Source organism: Aythya ferina (genome assembly GCF_964211825.1).
Source record: "Aythya ferina genome assembly, chromosome: Z".
NCBI lineage: Eukaryota > Metazoa > Chordata > Aves > Anseriformes > Anatidae > Aythya > Aythya ferina.
In genome coordinates, this window is record NC_140299.1 from 28,416,205 (window position 1) to 28,424,980 (window position 8,776).

Below are 8,776 nucleotides of genomic sequence, written 5' to 3' on the forward strand. Positions count from 1 at the left end.
CAAAAAAAAATTTCCTATTCTGACAGAAAAACCTGATTTTTGGCCATTTCCCACTCCTGGCATCTCACCCTTCCCGTGGGGTGCCTTCTTGTGGGGCTGTATTTGTGGCCTCAACCTGGCAGGGCACAGGAGGCTTTGGCTGCAGCTCAGCATCTGCAGACCCGAGCCGGGGGTGCCTTGGCTGCCCCCATCCCTGTGGTGTTCACAGCGCGTGCTTGTTAACCACGTTTAGGCTGCTCAGCGTCAGCACCTTCATACCTTCACAGGCCCTGCTACTTAAGCTAACAACAAGTTTGTAAGGGAATAGGATATGAAACACATAAATAAAAGTATCAGGTATCCCTAAAACATGTGTGGATTAAGCTGGTGAAAAGGTGAAATTTCTCTTCCCTGTGAGTTAATGTCTATTTTTCTTGGAAACTATACTTTGAGGACGGCCCCCCTTTCTACTAACGTGATAAAAGATACGTTTTCTTATCTGAATGCAATGACATTTTAAAAGGCTCCCTTTGTTGTATCTAAACCTGTATGTCAACAATTATACCTCTTATACAATTTTCTTCATATTTACTTAATATAACTCTACATTGTGTTGATATAAAACTAGACAGCATACTTTTAACTTCTCGGTACTTTTGTTGGATGAAAATCTTCACAATGCCAGACTAATCTTTCATGACTGACAGCATATTGGCATGGCATGACAATTTAAATCCATGTTGGAATATGTTAATCCATCACCTGGAGTTATGATACCTTTTTTTTTTTTTTTTTTTTTTTCTTTTGGCTTCTAGATATAACTTTTGTTTCAAGCTGTGTGTTTTTAAAGGTTAGGTGTCTCACTTCTAACTCTTCTTTACAAAAGTGCTTTGAAATTGTTTATTCCTAGATATCAGGAGGTATTTGCAAGTGAAATAACAAGAATAACCCTTTGGATGTAACTTTTATTTTTCTAGCTTTTATTAAGTAACTCACTCTGTTAATATTTTACCCTGTGAGTTTGAATTGAGAAGTCTGTTCTGTGGCTGCAAGGAAGAAAAATTGGTTTGCTCTTTTCTGCTAAACACAAGAAGATATTTTTCAGAGAAAAACAAAACAAAACAAAACAACTTGCTGAGATTAACCATATTTAGTGCAAAATCTAGGGAGATATTCTGATGTGCAAAGAGGAACTAGACTGAAATTCCTTCAGAAGCACTGTTCCAGCACTATCTGTCAATGGAAATGATGTCTGGCATTCTGCAAGACTGTACCCAGGGTTCTTGACCTTGGCATTGATACCCTTGTGACCTGCATTAATGCCAAACTTCTCTAAAGGACTATGTCGCCCACTGTTCTCCAAAAGTGCTACTTCAGGGTCTGCACTGAGCTCCTGGGAAAGGAGCAGACATACACCAACCACTGCATTTGCCTGGGACAGAGCAAAGCCAGGAGTTCTCTTTTTCCTCTGCCTCCCCTGGGAAGTTTTACAGTATTGGGATACAATGTTGATACTAACTTTGAAGAAGTTGGATAAAAGTCATCATAAAGCAGGCTTTTGCCCAGGAATGGGTTATTCATGGCCCCACAGCTGAAGAAGATGTATTGAAAACACTTAAAAGGATAAATACTATATAACTGTCAACAATGGTGAATATTGAAACAAAAATAAAAAGGATAATCGAGACCTTAATTTACTTTGCAACAGTAAAAAGGAAGAAAGAGGAAAAAGGAATTTGTAATAAAGCTATTCAGGGGAGCGTGTTAGGTAAGTTTCCATGCTACGAACTGTCTAAAGATGAAGTGTTATCAGGATTTGTTTTGACTATAGACAATATGAACTTTACTCACCAATATAATCACAGAAAACAATTTGTGTGTGTCACTTTTGCTCAACCATTTTCAGGGATAACGAGTTCCTGCTGTAATACTCTATACTATAATTTCTGCTACCACTGTTGACTGAAAACAAACCAGAGAGAAGTTAAAATCATACTGTCTACAGCCAGCTTGGAAAAACATTACCAAAAGCAGCTAATCCCAGCTTTGAAAGTCCTGAACTACACTGCAGATAGGAAAACCTGCCTGAGCATATGCCATGCTTCGGAATGGTAGTCTCTGACCTTTAAATGGCTGGCTCCTGTAACTGGGTAATGAACTTGGTACAGTTCAATGGCTTTAATACCTCAACAATAGACATTCTTGCTTCTGGTTTAAGATGTTCTAGGTATTAAGCTTGCAAATAGCCCAGGGAACTCAATTAGCCAAGTGAACACAAGATGCAATTGTTTGATGGCTAGTGTTTCAGGGGAAAATGAATTCTAGTCAGGTGAACAAAAAAGGAGACAAACGTTCCTGTTTTCTCATAAGTAATATACCTGGAAAAGAAGCAGGAAGTGGTGTGTATAATCATGGCAAAAAGACCCAGAGAAGAAGGGAAGAGAGAGCAGAGACAACTTAAAATGATTTCAGGTGTCAAAATAAATCATACGGCAATAAAATGGAGCAAGTGACATGCAAGTGTCACAGCTGCAGATGGGAAGGACCTTGCAGACCATTGAGACCCTGCCCCTGAAAAGTCACGGCCGTGATTTAGGATGTATCAGACAAGCAGCCAGAAGTTAATTAGCTGGCAAATAGCTCTCTGCAGCCATACTAAGAAACCACTGAAGTCAATGTCTGGTAACTTAACAGTGCTCACTGTTGCAAGAGAGACCTGAACAACCTCGTCTTTCCTGACTTGTCAGTGTTGGAGGGTGTTTAACAGGCCATTCATTACAGCAGTGGATTAGTGTGGGATGAAAAATGTATCATTTCAATTCTTCTTTCCTGGCAGCAAGGGACTGATGCCATGGCATGTTAAACATGTTTATTCAAGCAAACTCTAGTTGTTGTTTTTTTTTTTTTTTTTTTTTTCCCCTGTATATATGCAAGTTCACCTTTGTGATAGACAAATGTTACCAACATACTGAATGCTAAAAAGAAATGTGTATTGTTGACTGTGTTTGAATGACTGTTCAATACTGCAGTGAAAGCACACAGAGCTGTGGCACAAAGGTCTTACAGGTAACAGTTTTTCAGTAGCCATTCTTGAGCTCTCCTTCGCAGCTGCTCCTGTTACACCAGCAGTGGCATTTACATTAGCAATCAGCAAAGTGACCACCCACGTAAAATCTTTTTCAGCTGGGAGCGTCCAAACTGTACACCTAAAAGTGCAGTGGTAATTCAGAGGGAGCCTTAACTTGCTGTGAAGTGTTTTTCATTACTCATTTCAATGGAGATGAAAAGCTTGTTTTGAGGATAAGAGATAATGTGATTTCTGTGCATGCTGCACAAAAGCAGGCTGGTGGCTCATTCATTATTCAGGTTGCAAACTTGAAAAAAAAAATTATTCTGTCCATAGAAAAGTACAGGCTGTTACAGGTATGGCAGGCAGTGTTTTTTTTTTTTTTTTTTTTTTTTTTTTTTTTCTTTCTCTGTCCTCCTCTTACTTTTGCCCACTTCAGGCTAACATTTCACAGTTTCAGCATGGTAGTGCTGGTTTTGCAGCAATTAAACTGTATTTATCTATACCTACCTCAGAATTTGACCGAAGAAACACCTCAGATAGAACATGAGTTTTCTGTAAACAGTTTTAGTGTAATATCACAGACTATTTAAAGAATCATTAATACCAAAAACTATGGTAATTTACAGATTATTATTATTATTTTTTAACACCACTTCTAACCAAGAGAGTGATAGGAAACATGGAGCTATAGGACATATTCAAAATGGCTCCTGTAATGGCATTGCCTTCTCAATCACTTCCCCTGTGATGGTATTGATATAGGGGTTAAGATGGTTGAGAGTGTAAACAGTGTTCATTGTGGGCTGTTGTCACAAGAACTGCATTGCTTCTCCTTTCATTTTAAAACTGAATTTAAAAAAAAAAAAAAAAAAAAAAAAAAAAAAAAAGCCTATGCTTACTGCTGAGAAGGAAAGAGCATGGCATTGAGGAAATTTTGTTAAGTCTTCTTCCTTGGAGACCTTCAAAAGCTGCCTGGACATGGTCTTATACAGCCTGCTCTGGGTGCTTGAGCAAGGGGTTGGACCAGGTGGCCTCCAGTGGTCCTTGTCAACCCTAGCTGTTCTGTGATTCTGTGAACTTCTTGTGCATGCAATTATTAAGACTCTAAAGTTTCTGTAAGATTTAAAAACACTCAGAAATGGCAGATCTGCACCTGATCTCAAATGCAGCATATTTATGGGGAAGTTTACAACCTTTTGTGGCATATCAGAGAGGACCTGGATAACCATGCATCAAAATTTGTAGGAGTCACTAGAGTTAACAGCTCCACCATTACATCCCCTGGAGCTTTTGCCAAGCTTTGCCTCAGCTGTGTCTATAGGGCTGAAAGCCTCCCAGTAAGGGGATGAACAGGACAGCTGGTGCCCTGACTACCTTGCAGAGAAGTGAGAAGGCCTGCTGTCAGGAGCTGTGGTCAGCAGCCTTGATAATCTCTGCCCTTTTCCAGTTGTTGGACCTGATGCTCTGTTCATCACTCAAGGGAAAATAAAAATAGGAAGGGGAGGCTAGGGTGATCTGCAGGAGCAGAAGAGTATGAGGCTGTGAGAAAGAGAGAGGGAGCAAAGAAAAGGGAAGGCAGGGAAGGCCAGGGAGCTTGCTGTGTGGCTCAGACAGCAGGAGCCGCGACCTCCCACACCCAGGTTTGGGGCTGAGCCCAGCCAGGCATTCTCCCAGTTATTCACTCACTCTCAAAACATGGACCAGAAACTGGGCAACAACCAGCAGCAGCAGCAGTCAGGAACTCCACTTCTCATCAGCTGGTTTCCTGATTGGAAAGGAGAAGCAAACTGTCCTTTGAAGGAAATGAATGGCTTTCTTGGCTTGGCACCCCTTCAGCCTCACAGAACTTCTGTATAACATCTCTGGAAGAAGATCAAGAGGCAGCACAGACTAAGAAAATGGAAGTCAAACCTCATCCCCAGAGATTTTGCTCCTAAGAGGAAGGCTTGCCAGCAACCTCATGGAGTCCATAGTGATATCCGCATTACTACAAAAGAGGTCTGTAAATAACTATTTAAGTAGGTTATCTCTTCAAAGAAGTATTGTAATTTTTTTGCATCTCTGATTTCTCCATAGCCTAAAATTACCTTATTCTTTCTATTTTCAGTTAGACTCTATTTTATTCTGTGCCAAAAACCTCAGTTTCTCATGAAAAAACATGAAGAGTTTCTCATGGTCAAACTTGCCTTTGTAAAAGTCTGACTCACTTCTGCTGGGCTCTTTCCATTTTGGCAAGAGTCTTCACAACCCTCATGCGCACTGGAAGTGTGAAAAGATTGGGTGAGGTATTTGACATGGAAGACAGTTCCCCTGTAGCCAACTGGGATGTGAGGAGCAGGTGGGTTTAAGAAATATCAGAGAGATGGAGCTGACTTTCTTAAAGTGATAGTTGTGTGCTGAATTTCTTTCTAAACTAATGAGTTTTGTAACTATTTCTGTTGTTACTGATTTAATATTTGAATTGTTCAAGGTGTTTTGATGTTCAGAAGTTTTGTAGGAACAATAGAGGACAGGAAATAACATTATGAGATGTAGTTCTCAGACTTTGATGCTGTGACAGAAAAGCTTGTAAATGATCTATGGTCCACTGAATCTTTTCCAATACTTGTAACTTTTAATGGCTATGAAGCGTACTTCATGGTCTTCAGAACGGAAATTGCTCAAAAGGAAACTCTTTGATTTGGATGGGAAAGAAAGTCTTAGTTCCACAGGAAGTCTCAATAAACTGAGGTGAGACAATATGGAGAGAAGATTGTACAATTGAATTTCAAGCAGAATATATATATATATACATATTTTCCCTCAGAAGTATTGGTTTCTTTCAGTCTGGAATAACTTGACTTTTAGGATATTGATATAATAAAGGTATAAAGTCATACCTTCACAAAAGATATCTTTCCCTATAAAGATTCTGAAAAGAAATATGATATTGAATATTTTATATTTCAATATTAATATTTAACATTTGTCTTTCAGAAATCACATTCAAATAAATTAGTGATATTATTACATGTAGAGTTTCCATGGAAGAAAAGAAGTTCATACTAAAAGAGTTTTCCTCTGGTGATTGATTAAGTCATTCTATCAAAAAGATCTCTTGATTTTGGCTCTGGGCTTGATACCATAAAAAACTAGTCACCTTATCTTAAGTTTCTTAAGGTGTTTTTTTTTTTTTTTTTTCCTCCCCCTCTAGATTGCATTGAAGCAGAACTTTGTGAACAAATGAGTTTACATCACTAGCACTGGTGTTTGGTTTCCTGAAACATCACAGAAAAGAGAGTGTGGTCTATGGGAGCACAAGGAGCAAGGGATGAAGGCAGGAGATAGCTTCTACATGATTTGCTGAAATAGAAATGTAAACAAGAAAAGAGCTGGTTTACTCCACACAGCAGAAACACGTGTTTATGTTCCTGCCCAATCAAACGGGTGGTGATCATGTCTCTTTATTTATTCTTTTAGGTCAAAAGGTACTTGGCATGTGACAGAGTATATATGGATGTAGGTTCTACTTGATAGCATGTGTTTTGCATTTGTTTAGTTTGCTTTTTGGTATATTAGAATAAGAAAAAGGGATATTCACTGCTCTCAAAGGAAACCTTCCCCTATACAGCACAGTATATACTAGTGAAAAACTGCCCTGATGTTCATAATAAGATACTTTCTAGAATGTCCCTCTCAAAGGCTGACATTTCTTGATTGCATAAATCCCCTTCAGTCATTTAAAGAGACCACAATTTATCCCATTCAATATTGCTTCAAAAAACTGAACTTTAGAACTGCTCCTCAACCATTATTGTCAGTGCATAGTTATCCAGGCAGCCAGACCATTAAGTGCTCCTCTTTAATCTGCTGGGTCTGTATTTTAGTTTTGGTATCTCAGTTGTGAGCTATTATAACAAAATTTGACCCAAGCAAAAGTTCAAAAGGTTACCACCATCATCTGAAACTCAGCAATATGTGTGGGCATGTTCCTAGTTTGCCCCAGCTGCAGCCTAATTTGACATAGTCTAAACTTTTATTGTTTCTTACTTGTGATTTGACATTCCACTGCAGGCAGCTTCCTCCTGAGATCCTTTCCTCCTTTGACCTCATCTGGCAATATGGCAGGGCAAGCCAGAAAGCAAGCACTTTCAATTCTTGTTGATTTCTTCCTTCTCCCACTTGGGGATATGCAGTTAGAATTTCAAGCATTAATTGCCAAGATGAACCTGTAAAATGGGCAGGTGCAACCATGTATTACATGTATGGACAAGGTAAGTAGGTGACACATATTACATAGTGGTATACTTTGCTTCTTTTTATTGTAGCTGAGCAAACACTGTGAAAAATCCCTTATACAATGATGTACTCAACTGCTAAATTACTTGGCTTTAGCCATGCCAAACTTGTTTCTTTCTGTATGATTTTTTCTTTCCCAGGGATATCCTGCTCATCAAATTTTATTGGCACCTGTGTAGGTGTGGAGAAAACTGTATATGTACATATTTGCTGAAACTGAATTTGCAACACGCATAAGTTCTTATGTGAGTTGTACATGCTGGTTCATTCAACTTGCAAGTGGCAGAGCCTAAGGAGTGTCTGCCTGGCACCTTGTATTGCTCAAGGAAAGGCAATATTTACAAAAGCATCTTGCAGCCAATCTTTCAGCTCCTTTGTTCTTAGACTACTGAATGCTAGTATGATCCTGAACAGGAAAATGAGCATGAAACTTCTGAGTTCCCCAGTCATCTTGTATCTGAAATAGTTTCTAATCTTTCAGGCTGCAGTCAAGTCAAAAGGCTAAGGAAAGACGAGAGGGAACTCCTTGAACTTGTGGTAGCTCCTGTTAGTCTCCAGCTTTGCCACTTGGAAAGATTTATTCTTCATATGTGCTTTTCTCCCTGGAAGCTTGTCAAGTGGCAAAGCAGGATCTTTGTTTTCCAGGATAAATGTTTTTGGGTGATAAAATTTAAATAGTTCAGTCACCTTCCAGAACATTAACATTATGTACATTTTTTTTCCAAGACAGGATTTTTATTGGAGGATACTTCATCTATCACTGTAAAAACATTGCAGATTTCAGAGGTTTATGAGAGGTTTAAAAAACAAGTGTACAAATGACAGCACATCAAAATTGTTAAAGTAAAACATAATTCAAATATATGTTGTTCTTTTTGAAAAATGCTTTTGATACTTCGGTCTTGAAACAACAGCCTGTTCTTCTTTCATGACCCATTTTTTGGTTATGATAAAGGTGCCATATTGTTTAATGTGCAAAAGTTACAGATACTGTTACTAACATCAAGGATATTGATTTGGGCTTGCTCTGCAGTAATTGATTTACTATCTTGGGTGAGAAAACACATGGAGCATCAACTGAGGATAATTATGATCAATTGCACCTGTGTTTGCCTTGAAGAACACTACGAAAATCTCAACTCAGCATAATTTTACTCTGTTTGACTTGAAAAGAATAAACCAATGAATGACTCCATGGAAATGAATTTATTTTTTAGAGGAAATAAACATTTTTCATACACTCCTTCACAGCTTAGAGAAATATGGGAAGAAAGAAACTAAAGAGCTCTTGTGAGGTGGATGGCTTGAGCTACACCCTTTGATTTGCCTACTGTGGTCACACATCAGCTGGTCAGAGAAGCTTTTGGAAGTGTGACAGAAGCTTTTGGAAGTGCAAAGTCTATCATGTTGAAACACTGAAGACATTTCCTTCCTTCCCTCCTTCATTCC

General features: G+C 38.8%; 1 long non-coding RNA gene across 1 annotated transcript; it reads left to right on the forward strand.

Moving 5' to 3' along the window:
* Window positions 1-349: 349 nt before the first annotated feature.
* Window positions 350-2,261, forward strand: LOC311427578. The gene is made up of 3 exons (XR_014687437.1): window positions 350-392; window positions 890-1,747; window positions 1,886-2,261. It is a non-coding gene; the product is annotated as an uncharacterized lncRNA (long non-coding RNA).
* The last annotated feature ends 6,515 nt before the right edge of the window (window positions 2,262-8,776 follow it).